Source organism: Amblyomma americanum, chromosome 1, assembly GCF_052857255.1.
Source record: "Amblyomma americanum isolate KBUSLIRL-KWMA chromosome 1, ASM5285725v1, whole genome shotgun sequence".
Classification (NCBI taxonomy): Eukaryota; Metazoa; Arthropoda; class Arachnida; order Ixodida; family Ixodidae; genus Amblyomma; species Amblyomma americanum.
Genome location: NC_135497.1, coordinates 89,480,041 through 89,504,405, shown reverse-complemented (window position 1 = coordinate 89,504,405; position 24,365 = coordinate 89,480,041). Strand labels below are relative to the sequence as shown.

At 45.2% G+C, this 24,365-nt stretch overlaps 1 long non-coding RNA gene and 1 pseudogene across 2 annotated transcripts in view; one reads left to right on the top strand and one right to left on the bottom strand.

The window, feature by feature from the left end:
* Positions 1–24,365, bottom strand: part of LOC144110781 (protein O-mannosyl-transferase Tmtc3-like) — a 242,636-nt pseudogene that overhangs the window by 94,017 nt on the left and 124,254 nt on the right. The window lies entirely within an intron of this gene.
* On the top strand, positions 13,240–22,953 carry LOC144113200 (uncharacterized). Its single transcript, XR_013310689.1, has 4 exons — positions 13,240–13,538; positions 14,565–14,689; positions 18,069–18,228; positions 22,799–22,953. It is a non-coding gene; the product is annotated as an uncharacterized LOC144113200 (long non-coding RNA).

The following is a 24,365-nucleotide window of genomic DNA, read 5'->3' as shown; positions in this document are numbered from 1 at the left end:
TCAGCCGTTCCCTGAGGTTTCGGCTCCCTTCGAGCGGACAGGTATGGACATAATGGGCCCATTGCCCACGACCACTTCCGGAAACAAGTACATTTTAGTATTTGTCGACCACCTTTCAAAATACGCGGAAGCGGTAGCACTCCCAGATCAGAAGGCAGACACGGTTGCAAGAGCATTTGTCGAACAGATCGTGCTCCGACATGGACCCCCGAGGCAACTCTTGACAGATCGGGGAACGAACTTCGTGTCGCAGCTAATGAGGAGGGTTTGCGAGCTGCTTAAGATCGCTAAGAAGCAGACAACACCGTACCATCCGGCTTGCAACGGCGCGGTGGAGCGACTGAACCAAACCGTGGCCGGGTTCCTGTCGCATTTTGTTTCGCGCGACCAGCGGGACTGGGATTTGTGGCTCCCGTATGCAATGTTTGCCTACAATTCCGCAGCACACGAGAGCACGGGCGAATCGCCATTCTTTCTTCTCTACGGCCGAGACCCGGACCAGCCTAGTGAAGTGCCAGAGGGCCCCGTCGTGTCCCATACGCTTCACTGGACGACTATAAGGTTGAGCTAGAATCGCGCTTGCAAGTGGCGAGGGACATCGCAAAGGAGTCCTTAAAGAAAGCGGCGAAGCGCAGGAAGGAGGTGCACGATCGCAGTGCTAGAGACGCGCCGTTTAATGTGGGGGACAGCGTGTACATTGAAAACTGCCAAAGGCAGATTGGGCTAGCTCGTAAGTTCCAGACGAAGTGGAGAGGACCGTGCGAGGTTGTCGAGAAGCTTTCTCCGGTAAACTTCAGAGTCCGAGACGTGAACCGGCGTTTGATAAGGATACACGCAAATCGCCTCAAGTCGGCACCGGTTCAGTATTCACGAAATGAGGAAAGGGAAAGCGCGGATTTTGATGGGGACAGAAGTGAAGCGGAGCGCGCAGATAGTTCGCAAGAAACGCCCTCTCCTGCATCTGTTCGGCAGGCGCCAGAGGTGACGGCCAGAATGCCACCGGATTTACTTCATGCATTGCTAGAAGAAGAAGCGCGCGAGGTTGCCGCGCAGATAACGCCAGGAGAGGCTCCTGCCACGAGCCCTCGCGAGTCCCAAAGCAGACAAAGGGGCACAGACTTACTTAGTATGACTCATGAAGGCCGATATCCGCTGCGAAATCGGAAAGCTAAGTCGGACTAATGGCGTAAACAGAGCGGAGTTGTGAAGTGGTTAGAATTGTGTAATGCCGCAGCTCATAACATTGCTATATGCGTATGTGTTAAGTTATCGGAGTTAATAGTTAAACCTTTCGTTATCTATATTTTTGTCTGTGCCGTGATCGTGCTAGAAGTGGGAGCTCCTTTGTAACTGTGGTAAATTTATTTCGTCCAGTTTGGACTAGAAAGGAGAGGCTTGGGTGCTGAGTTTCATGTTTATCTGTAAAAGAAGATCAGTGCTGCCCCTGGAGACGCCAGTATTGACAGCGGAGGCATATGGTGTTGTGCAGTGGTGTTGAGTGCAGCGAAAAGTGTTTTGTCGGACGCACTGTGCGAGGCGATTCAGAAAGACAAGGGGAGCTGCGTGGACTCAAATGTTCGGAGAACATTCTTCTGGAGGGTGAGCGAGTGTGACATTCCGTGTGTGCTACGAGGATCCACGTTCGACGGCGCGGCGTAGACGGAGACCCGTGACAGCGGCATCATCAATTACCCAGCCATGCTCTTTGAGTGACGACCAGAACAACCGGACCCGCCGCCGCCCCGGGGAAACAGGCTTTATCCTCCCCAATTTCCGGGCACATTCCAGGACAAGGGAGCTGTCAGCGGGCCAGAGCGCGCCGTACCACAGCCGACGCTATGCGCTACCGCGAAGACGACATTCTTTCCCTCCCCCCCCCTTTGTCGTGGGCTATCGCCGGGAAGGCACCCACAGCTTCCCAGAAGGGCCGCGACGGACACCTGTCATGGCGGACAGGCAGTACTCGCCAAGAATGTGGAAAGACAGGCGCTAGTGAATTAGCTCCGAAGAGAGAGCCTGTGTATACTCTTACTTGAGAGAGAGTGGTGGCGTTTTTGTTGTTTATTTAGTTTGTATTGTTAACAGACTCTGGGTTCGAGGCTAAGCCCAACCCAAGGGGTGGTCCCCATCTCGCATGTTATTTTGGATTGGAGAATTGATGCTTTGGGCGGGCCACTGGAAATGACCGCCCTTAGTCCTTTGTTAATCAAGTGCTTAAAAGCACATGTAAACGGATGCAGTCCAGTCTGAGCTGGGGCTCCATGCTTAGCATGTAATGTGATGCTACTTAGGCACTAACCTGCCCGGTCGATGAGTAAAGTAGTGCAAAGTTTGTTCTGTTGTAAAATTATGCTCTGCTGTCATCATCTACAAGCTCGCCTCCTGTTCATCTTCCAAGCCGAACGACACTAGAGGAAGGGTTTGTGAACCATCCTCGAAGAAACGGACGACTATTGAAATTCTACTGCATACACTCAGGACGACATCGTTAGCGAAGAGGGCCTTCAGCGCCGAAGCCCGACGGCGTGCAGCTTCTGCCAGCAACCGCTCGAGCCCAACTCCGGAGCCACTCCATCGCCCCCATGAAGTCGTCGGCACGTAAGCTCGGACGCCGCAGCCTCTGATGTATAACCTTAATCATGTGTAATTATTGAATATACCTGTTTGTTTAAACTGAGCCATACGGTGTCTCTTTGCCTCTCCGTCCCGTGTGGACCTGCGCATTATGGGGGTCATCACACTGTATAGCATTCCTTTGTAGCCGTATGGCTGCGCTCTGGTGGGTGTAAATGTACTTTGAACCAGCAACAGACGGCAAGCAATTTCTGAATTGTTACCTATTGCAGTTTTGTTTTTGGTATACTTGAGTTTAAACGTGCAATGAACTGGAGCAGTAAATGGTCTCAATGTAATTTAAATGTTTTTTTTTCAATTTTAAAATAAATTTGTTTGCTTGCATTCAAGCGTATTACTTTACTATTTTAGCATTCATAATAGTCTCAATTAATAGTCGGATACAGCCCAAGAAAAAAGCGGCAAATGTCCCTCAAATGGGGCCATCCAGCCAATAGCGACGGCCTATTCGCCCCTTCGCCGCTTTGACCGATCTCTTTGGACCTGCTGGCGTAAAATCACAGGAGGTGGCAGATGAAGGCGCATAACAGTAACTTAAACCGCGGGTCATGAAAATCGGTCGACGCCATTGGCTGGATGGCAGTCTTTGAGGGGCATTTGCCTACTCTTTCTTGAGTTTTATCCGACTACAAGTCTGCAAATATTCGAGAAAACATTCGTGTGATCAGCCTACATGGTCAGATCTGTAACACGTTACTCAAATAATTCTCAGCTGGTTCAATGCAATTTCACGTATTTCGAGAATGTTCAGCATAAGCAAAAGAATTGCATGCTACTCAAAGTTGATAATATTCAAACGTCCAAGAACCGACCACGAGTGTTTGCCCATTATTCGATGTTATCAGTAACATTATCTTATCCGTATCTGCTAATAGAACATGCTCCGACGATTGATCTTGCAAAAGCCATATTTAGAGGCGTTAATGACTTTATAAACGATAAAAAAAAATTTTCCGACCTCCTGTTAACATTTTGCTCGAACACCTTGTAAAACACATATAGTACGGCGTCAAGCCGGTAATTCGTGGTTTCACTTCTATTGCCTCCTTTATATACGGGGCAGGCACGAGCTACTTTTCAGTTCATCCGGGAACACACCATCTCTGGACATCAGATCAGGAAACGCACCACTCTTCAACAGCGCAACCACTCGTTACCCGTACCCACTCAGTACACGTCCTCCGCTCCCTCACGTATCATTCACGTCTGTCAGTGTGAGAGTGAGGCGAAATGAGTATAAATGAGTGAGTCGACTTATGCCCATCATAAACCTCTTTCTTTATTTTCCTCGTTCTCCTGTGCAGCGTAGAATGTCAGAAATTCGTAATTTACCTACATGCATTTTTTTTTTCTCAGGTTCATGCAGGCCGAACTGCCGCTCCTGGAGGTGCTTCACGCGCACTACACTGACGTGCAATGGAAAATGCAAGAGGTCACATGGCTTCGAAAGAGACATCCCGTCGTCACGACTCGACTGGACAACGGAGAGCAGCGGTGCTTAGGACGCGGCGTTTATTTCGTCCAGCGGCCCTGCTTCGGCTGCTACCGGAGGACTTTCATCGGTCTAACGAAGCCACGCAACCGTGTCTGAAATCCCGTCGAGAACACAATATCTAAACGCGTGACACCTATGGGCAACGAACCCGGATTCGACTTGTCAGGAGAATCGTGTTTCCATCGTGTACAACCTCACGTTGCTCGAGATCGCAACAATAAATGCATTTTTTAGTCTTTTTTACACTCCTCTTCTAACTCCAGTAGGCCGCCCGGCCAGCGCGCGCTCATCATGTGGCGCATAGAAAACAGATATCAGGGGCATGCGCAAAAGTGACTGAAGGGGGCGGAACCCTCGCTTTAAAGAAAGCGCACGTAACGGAAGGTACGGAGCCACTCGCGCGGGAGTTCGATTCATGGCGGGAGCGCTGGCTGAGGTCCTCCGTATGTGTGTTTGCCCTCGCCTTCGGGGCCACTTTCTTTATGCCTTCCGGGACTGGTTGTCGTTGTCTTGCATAGGTACCTGTTTTGATACACTCGCGCAGACACGAGCGTAATATCGATTCCTTCTTCAATTGCGGTCCTACGGAAATGAATACAGGCTTAATTCGCTGTGAACGGCCGTGTTCGTGCACCGTGGCACACTGCACATGCGATTTCTCCGGTATTTTCTGTTCACTGCACGAAAACAAGCAGGAAACACGAAGACCAGCGAGCAATGGGAAACCTGCGCTGCGAAGGTGGCACTGCAATTGTTCCATACGATGACTCAAAACTGCTTTTGTCTGCCGCTTGGGCCGCTGCAAACGCGAGAACACATTCTGCGCGATTAGATACCGCTTTGGCTGACAGCATTCATTTCTCAGCTTCTCTCGGCTCAGCCCACAAGCTGACGCACGGCACGTCTGCCTTCGCCGGAGCGCGGGGGCTCACGCCAATAAGCGCCTGAAGGCGTCGCGGAAAAGTACTAAGAGTATCAGAGCCTGTAGACCGACAGCGGGGGCTTAGGCAAGGATGTCCTCATTCTCCTTTGTTGTTCATGTTGCACCTGCAAGGGTTGCAGACCAAGCTAGAAAGGAGCGGACTAGGCTTCAACCTTTCTTTTTTCACGCAAGGAGAATGGATTAAACAGTCATTACCGGGACTAATATACGCCGGTGATATAGTGCTAATGGCTGACAACAAGGATGATTTACAGAAGTTGATAGACATATGTGGCACAGAGGGAGATAGATTAGGTTTCAAGTTTAGTAAGGAAAAGTCTGCAGTCATGATATTTAATGATGAGGTCGGCGAGCATAGAATACAGGACTCCACGCTAGAAGAGTGGTTGAGTACAAGTATCTTGAGGTGTGGATAAATAACGGTGCTGAGTATCTGACAGAGCATGAAAAGTATGTAATGAATAAAGCTAGTAGGAAGGCAGCTGTCATGAAAAATGGGGCACAGTGGAATTACAATAGGTATGAAGTGGTAAAAGGGATCTGGAAATGGGTGATGGTGCCTATCCTGACTTTCGGTAATGCGGTCCTGTGCATGAGACCAGACGTTCAACCAAGGTTAGAAATTAAACAACGTGGCGTAGGGAGGCTAGCTTTGGGAGCACATGGCAGTACACCAAATCAGGGGGTGCAGGGGGATATAAGATGGGCGTCATTCGAAAGCAGAGAAGCCAGCAGTAAGATAGCATTCGAGGAGCGATTGAGAAAAATGAGGGAAAAGCACTGGGCTAGGAATGTTTTTAGATACTGTATATAAGGAATGTTGACACGCAAAGGAGAAAGCTAACTATCAAATTGACAAGCACATATCTGGACAGCTGTAGGGGTGCAAATCAGCAATTATTGGTTTAAAAAAGGTTAAATAAACAGAGAGAGAGCTCTGTGAAAAACAGGGATGCTGACGAAATCGGCACTGGGAACATACAGGATCTTTAAGCAGGAAGTTGCCAAAGGAAATATCTATGATAATTGTAGGGGAAGCTCTTTGTTGTTTGAGGCCAGGACGGGCCTTTTGCGGATTAAGACATATATAGTCAGGTACCGCGAGATAGAAACGTTGTGCATTGCATGCAGAGAGGAGGAGGAAACGGCTGAACACTTGATACTTCTCTCTAAAGGGCTTCACCCTGCTGGGGCAAGCAGCGGGGCTGATTTATTTAAAGTATTGGGGTCTAAGGATAGTGAAGGAAAATTAGATTTTAGGCGGATAGAAGTAACCAAGCGAAGGTTATCTGATTGGTGGCTAAAATCAAGACAAGAGTAAAATTTCACAAGTCATGGCTGGGTGGCTTGAACCACCGCCCGATTTAAAGGGTCCAGCCTTATCCATCCATCCAGCCAGCCAGCCGGCCAACCGGCCGCCATGATTGAGGTTATGGCGAACTAGAATACTGTCATAGCGGCGCGAACGGGAGGGCGCGGGCGTGCTCTTTGGCGTAGCAGCCGCCAGATAGCGCCACTGCAACTCTTTCTAGCGGCGCCGTCGCTGGTGCTTCAGGAGGTTGTGCTTCAGGAGATATAAAAACTCAATTCTTAGCGCACCGACGTGAGTATCTCGTGCGTTTGATCTTATTTTCCTGTTGGCTCATATCGAAGAAAATGTTTTATTTTCATTTCATTTATTTCATTTATTTTACCCTCAGTGCTTTCGCATTAAAGAAGGGGTGGGGCAGTGAAAAACAATACATAGATAAAAAAGCGCCACATATGCGAACAATATCGAAAAATGCTAAAGGCAGAGACCAAAACATTTAGAACAAAAGTACGGAAGTAAATAAAAGGATTACAAAAATAAAACCTTAATTATAATCTCTATATTGTGTTAGATGCGGGGCTTCTCTCCCGTAGCAGGCCACCGGTGTTGGGGGATTGCGCTTCGATCCCACCGCTGCCACCAGTTGTTAGATGCGGGCCCCTGGTTCGCCTGTGCCGTCTCTCGCCAAGGTCGGTGTCCCCGGGTTCCGGATCGGGAGGCTGCTGTGGTGGGGGTGACGAAGAGATGAGAGGGTCTTCGAGGTGAAGAAGAGACTGAAGGGTTTATTTACATTTATACAAAGATTGAAAGAGTGAATCGGGAGCTGGCGAACACACGCCAGATCGCTGCTTAAATAGGGTCCGCTGTCCCTAGGTCCCTAGTTGGGGAATCTAGTTCATTAAAAATGCGTCGAATCACTGTGATGTAGATCACGTGTCCAGTCTTCCGGGTCCGCCCCCAGCCACACACTCTTGCCACTTCTGTCAGATTAGTGTCCGCGCTGTCCAGGCTTCAGTGATGAATAGCCCGAAGGGGGTCCCATTGAGAGCGTCGAAGGTCAGTCACCTGCACTTCACAGCGGTAGCGTGGGGGCGAATGGATCCCACCGCAGTTCGCAGAAGCTTTCACGTATGGGTGTGGGAAAGCACAGTCTAAGTCGAAGTTGTTTTCGAAGCACGAGGATTCCCGAGACGTTGTCTTAGTCAAACACGGCCGCATTTGTCACGGCTCATTTACAGTTCCGTCGCTCGCCGGCTCCCCCGTCGTCCCCTCCGGGAGAAAAATGTCCCGGGTGGGTCCGGCGTTGAGAACAAAAGACAGGTTCACCCAAAGCCGTTCTCAGACAGCGGGGAGCCGTTTCACCCCTTAAACAGCAGGGGGGGGGGGGGGGGGGGAGGACCTTTGTAGACACCACCACCTGCACTCGTAGCGCTGCAACCACATCGACGGCCCTTTGAAGCCTCGGTAGATTGATGATTCCCAGTGGCTTTAATATTCTTGGCATGTTGGCGTCTCCAAACGTAAATATTGCTAAATAATATATCACAATTGGTCTGATTCTAACAGTGCGAGTAATCTGCTTCCAAAACGCGAGGGGTCGCTAATACAAGTGGCTGTGGGTGAAAGATTATTCCAGTCACGACATGTTTTAGGGAGAAAGGAATTAGAGCAGGTCACCGTGCTGCAGTGCGGAACAGCTACTTTTTGATTGTGGTCTACGCAAGGTGAGATGAAAGATGGTGCCTTTACACAGATGGCTTTAAGGTAAGGATTGTGGTAGTAAATTTTATGAAAAAGGCAAATGTGTGAAAGTTTACGGCGAGTGGAGAGTAAGGGAAGTTTAAGATTAGATTTCATTTCTGTTACACTGGCGGTGCGATGACAATTTCCAATGATGAAACGGACACTTCGATTCTGCACGGCCTCTAGTTATTTTATTAATGTTATGGTGCCGGGGTCCCAAAGCGAGCATGCGTACTCTAGCTGCGGAAGAATGAGTGTAGTGTATAGTAGCATTTTCAATGAAGGTAAAGAGGAAGAAAAAATTCTGCGGACGTACCCTAGCACGCGATTAGACTTTGAAGTGATGAACTTGATATGAGCATTCCAAGAAAGATTATAACACACATTAACGCCAAGATACTTGTAAGACGATATTGGATTCAGCTGAGTGTTGGTAATAAAATAGCCCTGTGTTGTTTGCTGGTTTCGGGTTACACGCATGCATTTCCATTCAGATATGTTTAATTCCATTTTCCACAGTTGGCAACATTCAGAAGTTTTGTTTAAGTCTGCCTGTAGCTGAACAATATCATCAGTGTTGTTAATTACTCTAAATTACACAGTCGTCAGCAAACAAGGACGTGTTAGAAGAAATCTTTAAAGATGTCATTTACGTATATTAGAAATAACAACGGGCCAAGTACCGACCCCTGGGACACACCTGAATGTACTGGCGCTGGTGATGAGTCGTGGTTAGTGGCGAAGACGAACTGAGTACGGTTACGAAGGAAGGCACGAATCCAGTCGAGTACATTCGGATCAATGTTAAGTTGGCTCAGCTTTAAAATTAAAAGAGAATGACTGACTTTATCAAAGGCTTTTGAAAAATCCAAGAATAAGCAATCTGTAATGAGTCCGGAGTCGGAAGAAACATGCAAGCCTTCAGTGAAAATCATTAACTGCGTTTCACACGAGAAGAATTTGCGAAATCCATGCTGTTTCGGAGTAAAGAACTGGTTGGTTTGTAGGAAACAAGATGACGGATTATGATGTGCTCTAGAAATTTACATGGGACGGCAGTAAGTGAGATGGGATGGTAATTACGTGGATCTTGCGTTTCCCCTGATTTGTGCACGGGGATTACTTGGTCGGTGAGCCAGTCATTAGGAAGGGTGTGATGGTTTAAAGACTGCGAAAAGATACACTGTAGTATAATGGAAGAATATTCTACAGTATTTTTCAAGAATTTAGTACTAAGGCAATCGGCGCCACAAGAGGATGACATTTTGAGCTGATTAATAATGCAGCGAATTACTTGTGATGAGATGACAATGGGACCCATTGGTAAAAAGTGATATTCTATGAGTGAAGGTAGTGCGGAAGTGTCGTTGGGGCTAGAGAACGCTTTGATAAAAGCGCTATTGAGAAGCGATGCGCACAGCCGGTCAGGAACTGGATCACCTTCCTGGGTAAATAGATGTGTGGTGGTATTTCGTTTTCCTGTCAGTGTGTTCCAAAACTGTTTCGGGTTATTGTTTAGCATTGCTGGGAGAGTCTGATTAAAGGAAGTAAATTTGGTTGATTTCAATGACTTTGAGTAAGCGACTGCAGCGGCTTTATACGCAGACCATTTGACAGCAGAGTGCGTGAAGCGAGCTATACGAAAAAGCCTTTTTTCTTATAGGAAAGCTGATTAAGATACCTGTTGTACCAGGGCGCAGCACTATGTATTGCTATATACCTTTTGGTGGGTATGTATTCCTTCACAAGGTCAGAAACTCTAGTTTTGAGGATCTCCCAGTTACGATGAACACTGCGGTCGACATAAGCACTCGAGAATTCATCTAGAAATAAAGACAGATTATTATTAATAGCATAGAAGTCAGCCATGTTGTAATCTATGGCGCATTTGAACCGTTTACGTGACAGTGCTGGAGGTTGAGAGAGGTTGAAGTTGATTATCATGTGATCGCTTAACCCAGGCAAATGAGTGATAGAGGACACGATGTCTGGTGATGATGTCAGGACAAGATAAAGAACATGACGCAGTGGGAGTGGCATGTGTGGGCAGCTCAATAAGTTGCGATAACCAGAAATCGGAACATATGCGAAGGAAGCGGTTCGAATTGGAACACGTCGAAACAAAGACTGGGCTATCATGATTCCACTCAATCTCTGCAAAGTTGAAATCGCCTAGTAGAAAAATGATCACACCCGGAAAGTGTAGAGAAATTGCATTGAGACAGTCGTGCAAATCTTCACAGAAACTTATGGGTCTTGACGGTGGTCGATAGCACACACCAGTAACAATTTTCATAAAACGGGAAATTATACAGCACCAAACAATTTCTAAACTAGTCATTACAGCAACACGAAAGCATTCAGTTTGTTCGTTGACAGCAAGTAAAACACCACCGCCTCGCCTTTCATATCTGTGACATCGAAATATCTTGTAATTCTTTTCACAAACAAGTAGCTCACTGTCTGACACCTTATCAGACAACCAGGTCTCTGATAACGCAATGATATCAGCAGTACATTCATTTATCAAAGCGCTCAAGTCATCTATTTTCACCAAGTGCTTCGTACATTGGCAGAAATCACTCTCAGACCGATGTTCTCAATGGCAGTACCACCACCCCTGGAGAGTCCCTACGTTCCAGTGCCTGATAGAGTACGACCAGAGCGAAGGGAGCGCGGAGACTCAATGTTCTCGTTGTTTAGATCAGGTTCAATTTCAAACACTAGGTCAGTTTCCGCATTATACCATAGCATTCGCCATTCGCAATAAGTTTGTTGTGCCTTAAATTGACTTTTAAATCAAACTCCTCCGCATAGTCAATTCGCGGCTTTCTCACCTTACGTGTCGCCGCAGAAAAATCATCCCTCATAGATACTTCTTGTTCCTTCAGCAACGATCGCTTTGAGTGCACTTGCACCTTGGTTTTATGTGCGGCGAATTTTACTATCACGGGCCTGGCTTTGTTCTCGTCGAATCTTGCAATTCTGCGCGCACGAGCAATTCAGTCACTCCTTAAGGAGAGTTCTAATGTGTCGGCGATAAGGTTAACTTTTTCTTCGCATTGCTCGTTAGTCTCATTAGAACTATAATCAAATCCATAAAAGTTAAGGTTGTCACGCCGTGAGCGGTCCTCGCTATCATCTAAACGATCACGCAAAGCATACGTTTCCTTTTGTACAAATTTGAGTGTTTTGCGTGTATCGCAAAGACCTCGTCGCGAGTTTTCAAAACCAGCCGTTACGTTTTCTACAGCTTCTAGACGCATTTTAATGTCGGCAAAATCACCTGTTGGTCTCGCTTGAACTCGGATAAGTCGTTAGACATCGTAACCTGAAATGCTTCTATGCGAATGGACCTTCGACGTATGTCATTCAGACTTTGGAAATATCAGGGAGCGACGCATTCCCCGGACTAGGGTTGCTCTCTACACCGCCACTTATAAACAAAAGAAAAACGCTAAAGGGCTGCAGCACTGCTTCTGGGCGTGGAAGCACAACCAAACACAGGTCATCAGATTTAAAACATTCACGAGGAAGTTGACTCACCTGCACAAAGAACATAGACCAGCGGGAGGCCATTGGTGCGGTGATGCCTCCATGCCCACTGACAACGGTGCTCGAGATGGAAGGAAGGAAGGGAGGTCTCAGACGTTGCTGGCACATACCCACTGCGGGGGAGTGGCCAAGGCACTTTCGGTTAATTGCTGGATACAGGAAAGTTTTCACGGGAAAAGGAGTGGTAATAGTATGTAGTCTGATATATTGGAAGATGTAAGGAAAGGGGTCCTGTTAACTTGGAGATCGAAGACGGGACAATGGCTTAATGTGCGCATAATAGTATACAATGCCTGTAATGTTTCAATTTCGTGCTGACTGATAGCGGGAAAAAGAAATTAGAAGGGAAGTCGCTGCGTTGCTTGAAGAAAATTTTGCACGGCAGAACGCACACTCCTATCGCTTTGACGTTTTGACATTTGTTTGTTTTTGTTCTTGTTGGTTTCTCTATTTATTCGAGCATTGTCTGGAATAAACCTATCGCTTCGTCCAAGCAAAGAAGCGTCAATGGAAAGAACAACCGCGGAGGACACAGGCAAGCCCAGTTGATGAACTGGAATTTGCAAAAGGCGCTTCCTCAAATGAGAGAAGCGGCGGCAGAACAGCAGGAAGTGATCTATTGTCTCAGGTTCGGCACAAAAAGGGCACAATGGGGAAGTCGCCAGGCCAGATCTGTGAAAGTAGAAATTTAGAAGGGGTACGCGACAATGCAAACGCGTGAAAGAGACCTCTAGTCTGCGCGAGCGCCACTCTTTGTTACTCCAAGGATGCAGAAGATGCTGATATTTGATATTCGGGAGTTGATGTAAGAGCCGACCCAGTTGAAAAATACACCAGGATGTTTTGGTGTGGTCTGATGTTTTCTGGCGTGAACACGAGACAGTTTTAGTGTGTTCTACTGTTTACACCAGACTGGTTTGGTGTGTGCTGGTGTGCACATCCTAGTGTGTTAATGTGTTTTGATGTGCACACCAGACTGGTTTGGTGTGTGCTGGTGTACACATCCTAGTGTGTTAGTGTGTTGTGATTTGCACACCAAGGTGGGTTGGTGTGCACATCAGAGCGTTGGTGTTGGTAGCGTGCACATCAGAGAGATGGAGTTTCTTGAGCATGTAACACTGCCCACAGAAGCGAATTAATTCGCTGTTTGGATCATGAGCAGCTCAGCATAATTGTACAATAGATATTTAAGCAATTACATCACACCAATGAATAATAATTTAATTATATAGAAATAATTATATGTCGAATATCACGGTGAATTACACGGCGTCAGGAAATATCTGAAGATTGAATATGACGCGCCAATGCAACATCGAGTGCCTTTGAGGGGCTCATTATGGTCATTCTAAAACACGGAGGCGCGAAGCGCCTCAGTCTAACTGCAATTTTGTAGCAGTTCGCAGTAATTATTTGCATGACACGCGCAGCGCTAATAGCCCCGCGCCAGCGCCTAGCGTGCTTCCCAACGCCGTTCAAATCCAGCGCGGTGCTGCTGGGTCACGTGGCAGGAAACAACACACCCTCCTGTTTATCCTCTCTCTTTCTCTGCATTGCAGTGCTATATCCGGTTAGGCCAAACGCCGAGCCGTGCCTTGGTCCGTGCTGCTGCTCGTGTGCTGGGCAGTTTGTGTTTGAGTTCAAAATCGTTGCTTCAAACTTGCGTTTGGGTTTCCTGCATATCGTAGCTTGCACCGCGTGTCAGCAATGCAGCCGTTCGCGTACTTTGTAAATAAGTGACCACGCCGAGAAGCATGGAGCCGTTTCATCTTGACAACACGTTCGACTTCAACCGTGGCAGCCGAAAAACAAGAAAAGAAAGGGGTTACTGCAAGGCGTCGAGTGTTCGTTTCCAGGTGAGACCCATAGTGTAGCGCAGGAATGCGTGCAATTTGCGACCGCGGAAATAAACGAGCGAGCACAAAGGCGAGAAGAAACGGAAGGGACGAGGCTCTGTCAGTTCTGTACTGTTCGTTTCTCTTCGGCATTGCGCGTGTTTCGCTGGTTGTTTCCGCGGCAGCAAAGTGCATTCCACATCGAATCATCAACATGCTGGTCTGTCAGTGTTCACAGTGTATGCGTTGCTACGCGAGCGCCGAGGTCTGTCATAGATGCGTTTGCTAAATGCCAGGCACGCGTAGAGTCCTAAATGTAAATGTGCGAATTGGATACTGCCCAGCAAGGCGCTGTCGCAGCGAACTGTGTGACTGTGTTTCGGGATTTCGTTAATGTGGTTGCCCGACTTCCTGTTTATTATTCGACGTGCGACGTGATCGTGCGCTGCCTGCACGCGTGTTTTTTGACGCCACTATCGGCCCGTTGCGGACTGCCGATAGCGTACGCCGCTCGGTCTGTTTCGCGTTGTGTAATTCGCTACGCGTATGTTCGTCTTTATGATGTGGCGTCTTAAGATTAGAACACACCTCTACGAGCCGATTACACCAGCTGTCAAGCTCAGGGTGCGAGGGGGGTGACGCGTCAAGGCATGCAAGCGACTGAGTGAATTGAGCGACGCGTCGCAGTGATACCCCAAAAGGAAGCTGGCTGCTCGATCACCAGTGTAACATTGGTGACGTTGCCTGCAGCTGTAAAGTTCTTTTAGTTGCTGGCGGTCGTGAATAAAAATCATAGCTAGATTTTGACGAAGTAGCGCTAGAAAAAGAGCGCCTCGTAGCCGTTTCAAAATAAGTGTTTTTGAATAACCGGTGTAGTGCAGAGCTCATCATGATAAACTAGTGTGAGCAAGTGGCGTTATGTATTTAAAGTTTGGCTGTTTAAACATTTTCTTGTGGTTGTGTGAAATGTCAGCAATACAAATAATTACTAGGAAGTGCCAGGCATTGTAGGTGCAAAAATACACAGCGGGAAATTATGTTATGCAGGTGAAGTGCCTGGTGTTCAGTAGTGAAGAAATCTGAAAAGAGCTTCATCAGAGAGGATGTCTCGCCTGTCCAGATTTGGGGCAGCTCTTGTCTGTGCCGCTTTCAGCGTACATTGCAGAGCACAAGTATGTATTGAGTTTTCTAAGATCTGTTTTTTCACCTCTATGTTGAGATCAGTGTGTTGCAATGTCTGCTTTGGACCAGAACGTTGACGGCATGTATTGGCGTTCCCTTATTCAAAATAAGATGTGTGTCTCTTCTCAATAGGTCACCATCAGATTGTGCCACTTTCATGCTCAGTATGAAGCAGTGCTTAAATTCAGGGGGGCCTCGGCAAGCCTCAGAACACCTACCAAGACTAACGAATAATTTGAGACTCCCCGTACTGGAATGTAGGGAGTGTATGGATCCGAAGCAAGCAACCAATTTTCTTTTTTTGTTAATGGTTGTTAGAACATTTCTTCTGTCATTTCTAAAATTTCGTGGTGATTTTTACAAGAATCATTAACACGTCTTATTAAAGCCAAGATGGAAAAAAATGCAAAGTTGACAGCACAACACAAAGGGTGGAAGAAAAAGGGAAACCCGCACCCTCATACCACGAGTGAGTCCAGAGGTGAGTCCAAGGCTACGCAGCAACGAGCACACTGGCATAGCCTCAGCTCAGCCACTTTCTCACTCTCCTGCTCTAGTTCCCTCCCCACCTGTTCTCGAGCCACTAGAGGCCCCCTTCAATGCAGCCAGGCTTTAAAAAACACCAATATGAAGTAATGGGCTACAGGGCAGCATTTTGAGATGGTATTACAGCATGAGGACAATGCTTTTATCCTTTTTTCTCTAGTACCCAGGTCACATGGCACTCCTAATAGACAATTATAGCAGGATAATCATGTCATTCTTCTGCAGTAATGCCAGTGTCACATGGCGCTCTTCCGAGGCTGCTCCAGCAAAGGCGTCTTATTTCACTTGGCCAAAAGAATATCAACAGTGCTATATAGTGCAGCTGTGAATGCGCCTCAAAGATGAAACATGAATTGCACTTACAGCTTCCCTTGTAAGCTTTTTTTCTGCGGCCTCTCACTGTAGTTGCAATATTTTTACTGCCTCTAGATCTGAGTACAAAATAAGCACCGTCTACTGCAAACTACTTCAGGATCTGTTATATTATAGCCTGTGCACAAAAAAGCTGAAAGTTCTAAATGAAAAAAAGGTGAATCTTCAACATAAAACATTACCTCAGTTATTATCTTGGTGAGTTTTGATGTTTTTTTTTTGCCAATTCACTTGCCTGGTGTTGACACTGTGCAAGTTCAGTGAATATACTTGTCTAATGCAGCATTAAAAAAGATATGTGACCAAAATTAGGTGTTTATAGTCCTTGAAACTAATTTTTTAGGAGTTGCACATTTCACTGCTCTCAATTTGCAGAGGTAGCAGTGTTAAGTACTGCTTGCCTTCTTTCTGTTGTTCTCTTTTCATTGATTGGTTGTGCCCTGTTTTTCTGTGTTATTTTGTGTTGTGTCATCACGTAGTGCATCCCTTCTTTTCTGTTTGTGCATCCCTTTGCTTCAGTGCTTTTTTTTTGTGGCAGGCCTCATGACAGCTGGCAGCTTTCCTTTCATTTTTGCCTTCTGGTACTAGAAAAAATATAGTTTACTAAAAGGCAGAATTCTAAAGTGTACAGCATCATATAGGTGCCCTCTTCCTTCTTCGCAGATGCCATGAATGGGGATGCGTACTGTTGCCAAGAATCTTACATTGACACAAATTTGTTTCACAAATCAGGGCATGCTTTGCTCTCATGTAGAGTTTGTGCATTTGCAGTGTATATTTTGTATATGGTCTCTTAGTTGGTGACTGACACAGTGGCCTCATTGGCTGACTTGTATTATTATGAGATGTTAGAATTTGTTTTTCTCATTGCTGATGAGCGTTTACGGGACCTTATTGTTCCTTCTTCAACAGTCATGTCTTTTTGGTTGCTTTAGTTAGGATACTGTCGCTCAAATGAGCAAGCATCTGGGGCCAGAATACCAGTATAACTTCGTGCCGTTTGTTAGCTTTCTTTATGATGTGCATAACTGTGCAAGTAGGGAATAATTTCAGGTCTCAGTGGCCCTTTATTTGCTTTAGTTTTTGAGCCTTTATGCCAGATGTCAGATTTTGGAGGATAGTTTGTCACAGCCTTCATCATTGAAGTGGGGTAGCACAAGGTGCCAGCCATGACAATTGGTCATTGTAACTGAGCACCCCACCCTCACTTTATGAGCACACCAAAGCTGAGATCAGAAGGCAACTTTGATAAGCATTGACACCTGAAATCGTCTTTTTACAAGCATAATGTTACGGACCACTTGTAAATTTCCTTGAGCTATTGTGTTCAAATCATGTTTTTGCTTATTCAAACTCGCTGAACTGCACTTTCATTGTGCCTTCATGGAGTTAGACGCCGGATTTCTGCTCCTGCAGCAAATCATGTAGGTAAGATGGGAGGTTGTGTTAAGTAACGCAGCATGGAAGTGAAAATCACAATGCACACTTATTACTATTTTTTGGTCCTTGACCAATTTCTGTCACTTAGAGGCACTGTACTAAAAAGTAACTAATGTGTGCCGGAGCCGCTGGAAACCTTTTGTGTGAAGAAAAGGCATACTGACTTTGGTCGTGACAATTTGATGATTGTGCAAAGTTTCAAAATGACCATTTTACTACTTCTTCATGCACATGTACGCTCTAGTGTCACATAAGGTGTAATGGCGGAACTTCTCTCATTTTTCTTCGCACTTCAGTTTTGTTTCTATTTATATTTTGTATTTCTTAGCATGAACACCATAGGCCATGCACTCCTGTATTGCTTTGTATAAGGAAACAGTCGCGAGTACAGCGTGTGCGGGCTCGTCATTGAAAACTGTTCTGAGGCACTAAGTTGTTTGCCTTAGACTATATCAATAGCTCATGCACTTCTAGCTCAAAAAATATTAAGTAATATTTCGTTCAGTTTTGACTACAAGAAATTTGCTAAGCAGCGTGTTGAGGACATATTGGCTTTACTGCAGGTCAACTGGCATTAGTGCCTTGCTTGACAAGGGTATGGGGAAGAACTGTAATTAGAAAATTGCTCTTGCAGTCACTGCATGTTGATGTAAACACTGGTAGTACTCCTATTTTATTTTCAGTATTTGTTGCTCCACTTACTAATCTGTGATTTTCAAGGATCAAGTTCATTGTTTTTCAATAATTCTGCAGTTAAAGTTACAAATTCTTAAAGGGAAAGCATGCAGTTGCCTTTTGTACACTGCTATCAGAGCTCACCGCTATTGCATGGCACCATCAACACCAAGGTGCATGTTTTGCATTCGTAATAAACGAAATGATTTGTTACTTTCTTGCTTCAACAGGTGTTAAAGCATACTGCCATTGTGAAGTGCACAAATGCAATTAATGTCATATTCCTGGCTGTGAATATGGCTAATAATTTTTATACGTGTGTTCTTTTTCCTGTAGGTGTATCTGAATTCAAGGTAGAGAAGGCAGTTTACGGCACCAAGAAGGGAATCCCAAAGGATGCATAATTTCACAAGAGGGCTGCCACTACCATCTGGTCAACAGGAGCAGTTGCACAACGCAGTTCCAGTAGCAAGTGCTCAGGAGGTGACAGTGGAAGGCAAGGAAAAGGTTCTCCACAAGGCTAAGCATAGAGGGCAGGGATAGTCTGTTCTGGGAAGAATTATGAGACATCATTCCAGCGCTCAAAAAATATGTCCGGTGACCATGGTGTCTATTCTCTTTGTTCGTGTGTTTTTCTGCGCTGGAGTGATGTTTCACAATTCTCTCCGCAAGGCATTGACTGAAGTGAAAAATCGATGCACTGAGATGTAATTGCCAGCTTTAGCTGGCTTTATCTCAGAGGCATATACTCACTCCATCAGTGTATGTGAGAATTACGACTCAGGTTTGTTAGTGGTTTATAATATAAAAGCACCAAACAAAGGATAATGACAAACATATAAGACGTGAGCAGATAATTGTAGATATTGTTTTCATGTGAAAGTTCATTTACAGGAGGTTAATTGATGGGTGCAATTAGCTGATGTGAGGATAAAAGCTTAAAGGCCTACGCTCTATGTGCAATGTGGCAGTGCATGAGCAGTGAAATTGCCCATAATGAACAACTTTTAATGAATACTTTAGTATCATGCAATGGAGACAGAAGATTGGTGGTACTTGGGAGTCAATTGCCATGAAGCTTGGATTTTAACTGCTGAGGCTTGAGTGATGCTGATTCAGTGTAGGCTTTCGTGGGTGCTGTCACATTTGCCATCATTCATGAATCCTCTGGTTGTCTCTGCTTAATGACAAAAGTTTCCATATTATAACTTGTAGCCATCACTGAAAATTTTGCACAAAATAAGCTTGAAATGAATGCTAGCCGACCTATTGTCTAGCTGACAGATGCCATGATGGAAGTGACTGTTGGCGTCCATCATGTAGCCTGTAATGACCCCTCTTTTCCCTTCTCTGCTCTCTTGTCGAGCTATTATGCATATAGTTTTGCAAATCATATACTAACTTGGGCTACTTCAGCTTACATGTAAAAAGTTTTTGGCTACTTTTTGCTCAAGAACAGGTGTGCTTGAGCTATCTTTTGCTAGTTTTGCTGCATGCTTTGTAAAAATAGTTTGTGGCATTGATTATGACAATCTTAACCACTTTTTTACACTTAGGAGGGATGGCCCAGTGAGGCCTTGTAGAGATGGCTCGAAGCGGATGCCATACTTTGTTTCATACATGTTGGGAGGGATCATGCGAATTTTGTGTTATTTTTATTTTATTTATACTGTTGGTCCCACTGGGACTGTTACAGGAGTGGATTTATAAGCAAGATACAAATTAACAGACAGTAACACAAGAATCAGCAATAAGGTTTAAAGAAAAAAGATATTAAAGTATCAGTAAGCGGTCACATAGAGTGTGGCATAGTTGATGGAAGATAGTTCGCAATTCTGGTCTTCAAAGCATGTGTTCAAACATATTGAAAGCCGTACAGGCAATTGGCCCAACATTGGAATCCGTATTAGCAAAGGCCGGCCTTACATGTATTTGTGTGGCAGTAAACATTGCTACTTTGGAAAAGGCGCCAGTCTGCCATACAATGTCAGCAAAGCTTCAAGAACCCCACTTGTTCTAAGTTATTTTGAAGCCCTCCATTACAGTCGAAGAACAATTTTTACCAGCCGAAAAAGAAGATGGACAAGAGGAGAACCTACACTGCTTCCTGTGTATAGGTTCTCCTCTTGTCTGTCTTTTTTCGGCTGGTAAAAATTATTCTTTGACATGACTTACCGACTGGCCCACCATTCAGCCTTGCTGCACTAGAGTGTCCTGCAGCCATTATTGCTATCTGCCTTGCTGTGAGAAGCGGCTCTTGCAAGTGATATGCCTTCTTAGAACCAATCAACTGGTTAAGCTTATTCTTAAGAGGGTTTCAAATTGGGCTAGTTGGGAGTTAAAATTGTCAAACATAATTGCACTTTTACACTGACGTGGGAGAACACAGGGACGGCACAAACACTGGTGCACAAACTATCAACAGGTTTAGTGTGGTGTGCGCACATATATAAGTTTAAGATATCAAATGAACCAGCAACTTTGCTATCGTATCGTCAAGCATCAGAAAGAGTTTGTCCCAGCAGATCGGTTTTTGTTGGTATATCTTGTCCAAGAATTGCTTTTCCTGTTTGGTAAGCAAAACTGAAGGGTCACTAACACATGTCCCTTCTTTTCCTGATTCCAAGCATTAGGCTTCCCACAGCTCCCTGGTTGTCTTATCTCTGGATTTCAGCAGAACTGTAGTCTGTTGGAAGTGGGGTTTGCAGCTGTCGCATCCGGCGCAATATGCCTGCAGATTTCCAGGTGACTCAATCTGCCGGCAGTTGCGGTTATGCTCTCTGAGTCTTTCATTTAAACATCTGCCCGTCTGGCCCACATATGCTCGGCTGCAAAATAGTGGTATCTTGTAAACCACTCCTTCACAGCACTCGACAAACCTGTTTGTGTGCCTGACGCCACAAGACTTCTGTTCTCCAGGACTGGTTTCTTCATTTACCTTCGCACACATTCCTTTCAGTTTTCTTGGTGCGGAAAAAACTACTTGCACTTCATGCCCTTTGGCAAATTTTTTCCTATCGTACATTCATGCACTTTCTCACAATTTGAAAAAAGTTGCTGGAAGGCATGAAGTGCAAATAGTTTTTTCCGCACCAAGAAAACTAATAGGAATGTGTGCGAAGGTAAACGAAGAAACCAGTCCTGGAGAAGAGAAGTCTTGTGGCATCAGGCACACAAACCGGTTCGTTGAGTGCTGTGTAGGAGTGGTTTACAGGATACTGCTATGTTGCGGCCGAGCATATGTGGGCCAGACGGGCAGATGTTTAAATGAAAGACTCAAAGAACATAACCGCAATTTCCGGCAGATTAAGTCACCTGGAAATCTGCCGGCACATTGCGCCAGATGCGATAGATGCGAACCCCACTTGCAAAAGACTACAGTTCTCAAATCCAGAGATAAGACAACCAGGGAGCTGTGGGAAGCCTAATGCTTGGAATCACTAAAAGAAGGGATTGTTTCAGTTTTGTTTACCAAACAGGAAAAGCAATTCTTGGACAAGAGATACCAATCATAAACCGATCTGCTGAGACAGTCTTTGTGATGCTTGACGATACGATAGCAAATTTGCTGGTTAAAATGCATTTTTTATGTTTTGACATGTTAAGCTTATATATGTGCACACGCCACAATAAACCTCAGTTGATAGTTTGCACACCAGTGTTTGTGTCATCCCTGTATTCTCCCACGTCAGTCTAAAAGCGCAATTATGTTATTCACTTAACTCGGAATCAACTAGGACATTTTTTGTAACTGGAACCCTAGCGCGTGGATGCACCAAAAGAAGTGCATCTCACTGGAAGACAGGGAGTGCTAGGCACCATAGTGGATAGTGCACAGTACCCAGAATCTACTGTGGGTTTTGTATGTGTGCAAATGTCTGCAGGTACCATGCAGTGAACTGCACCAGATGCTCAGGATGTGTATAACAAGATAATACCTAAACAAAACTGATGTGTGCTCAGGCAGCTTTGGTTTCAACACATTCAGCAAGAAAATAATCTGGCAGTTTTGTTTGCACATCTGTTGTGGTTTTACAAGTGGCAGGGTTCAGAGCATCTTGTTTAATTTTCATTGAAATTGATTGGGAGAAAAGATTCCTTTCGAATCGTTAAAATTCCAGCCTTGTCGTTTTGTATGTGGCATTGAGCTTAAAATAAATTTCATTAGTCTGCTTTTTATGCTTTCCTGCGAAATAGGAAGAAATGAAGAGGAATGGTCTTCTAAATAGATGCAGCGAGCCATTGCTTTACTGTTCTGCACCCTGTTGGCATAAAAAGTCTCCATACATGGATTTTGTCACCCTGAATTGCACTCACATTAAATCTTTTGTTTTTACTGGAACTGCAGCTTATCTCATTTTAGTGCCCATCATTATGGGCATCTTCTAATCATTTCTCTAATGCTTTAATCCCTCTTAAGTTTTTGTTTTCTGCAGCGTAGAATTTCCATGGTAATTTATTTCTCTAAGTTACGAAGTATTAGAATCTCTGATTCTGGTAATGAATGAAATTACCCGAGATGCTAGAGTGCTGTTCATTGTCTAAGAAAGCTTGATTTTGTATTAATAGGACTGTCATGCTCAATACCACATGCAATGCTAAATATTTGGTAGGAATTCAGATTATGAAGCGGGTGTACCCAGCTGTGGTGTAAGTATGTGCAATTGGCTATGAATGCAAAAAAACGCTACGCAATAATTCACACTTTCATTCACACAGCATGGTGATGAACAAGGGCAAGGGGGACGCACCACAAAGCGTTTTTTGGTGTCTTTCCGTGTATGCATTGTCACACTGTGCGAATGAAACTGAAATATTAGCTCATCCAGCAACTGATTTCAAGCAACTTAATGCAAGTGGGGTGCTTTATGTGAGTAGCATTGATTTACTATAAACCAGAACACTCACTTGGTTTACTGCAGAGGCATTGCGAGTCGTATTGTATGTGTAGTACATGTTTGCACCACTTAGCTAAATTTAATGGCAACATTTGCTAGTTGCCTTTGTGCTGTGATTAGTATAGTGTACTTCACACAAATTTGTGATTTTGTTCTGTTCTTCTTCAGGTATTGGGCTACACAGCTAGAGTCAAGCTGCTGTCAGTAAAATGCAAGATTTTCGACTTTCTCTGAAAAGATTCATGCTACGATGCAAGGGGCCTCTAGCTTGACTGTACTGCCAATTTTGTGTACCAATAAAGCTAAGGATGCTTTTGATCAAATGTGAGCATTTTTCTTTCTATACATGCTTGTTCTTCATCTTCGGCAAGAACACAATTGATGTGGTTACATGCATGCTCCAGCGTACAATCGTAAAAAATTATGACGCTGAGAGTGTGTGCCAAACTATGCCTAACTGTGTACAGGTGCCACTTATAAAATGCTCGTGCCGTCAAGACTGGCACAGCGAGATCGGTGGATGTTAGTGCACCTGTCTCGACATTAGGAGTGCTTGCAGTTTTACACCATTTTGCGTGTGCTCACAGGGATCTCATTGGTTTCTGCTCACGATAGTATGTCCAAACTCACAGCATCTCTATAAACACATTGTACAGTACACCAACCACACCAAATCGAATGGTACACCGACCACACCAGGAAACACCAAATGAAACCACACCAGAACCGGTATCAGATGACCGGGTCACAGCACAGAACACCGGACCGGAACACACTAAAACACACCTCACTACACCACATCAGGACCCGTGTCTGAAAAACCGGTCTGGTCGGAACACCAGACACGGTCACAACAGAAAACACTACACCGGGTCACACCAGAACCCGTGTCTGAAAATCCGGTCTGGTGTAAACACTAGAAACGGGCTGATGTTTTTTTCAACTGGGCGAGGCAGCAAATTCCTGAAATATTGTGTAGCTGCGAAAATTCACCGCAGCTGTATGTGCACTCGTTGACAGGACAGCAACAATTGGGCTGCAGGGAGAGGCTACTGCTAGGGAATCTGCAACATCATCTAAGTGAAAGCCCATGTGACCTGGTCCCCAAAGCAACCTTACCGAATTTAGATGGAGCGGAATCAGGAACATAAAAAGGAGTAATGCCCGAGACTCGGTGTGTAAGGATAATGAAGAGAAAATGGACAGGGTCTGTCATAACCGCGACATGGGAAAGGGTTGTTTCTAATTTTCGTAAGGCTAAGATTACTGCTAATAATTCAGCCAGAAAAATTGGAGTGAAGTCAGGAAGGCTGAGATAAAAAGACCAATCCAGTGAAGGTGAAAAAATTCCCACACCTGCCTTTTCGCGATCCTGCGAGGCATCGTTAGCAATAAAAACATGAGAAGGAAATGACCTCAGGTGGTCCTGCAACAGACCCTGAAGAAGCGGGAAGGGCCTCAGCTTTGCATTCGATGGGAAAATGTCATTGAATTCAATCTGGCCAGATGATGAGTTGTTATACATTTGGCGGATATCTGTGAAATGAATATTTATGGGATCAAGGAGGGACTGCACGTAACATATCTGTGGAGTATGAAAACGAGACCAGGCGGCACTAAAAAAGGCGGAAGGTTGACTAAGAAATATTATCCTGGAAGCGTGAAGAGGTGAGTCACACAATTTTAAAAATGATTTAACAGTTACAAGGTGAAACCTAGCTGATAACAATGGGAT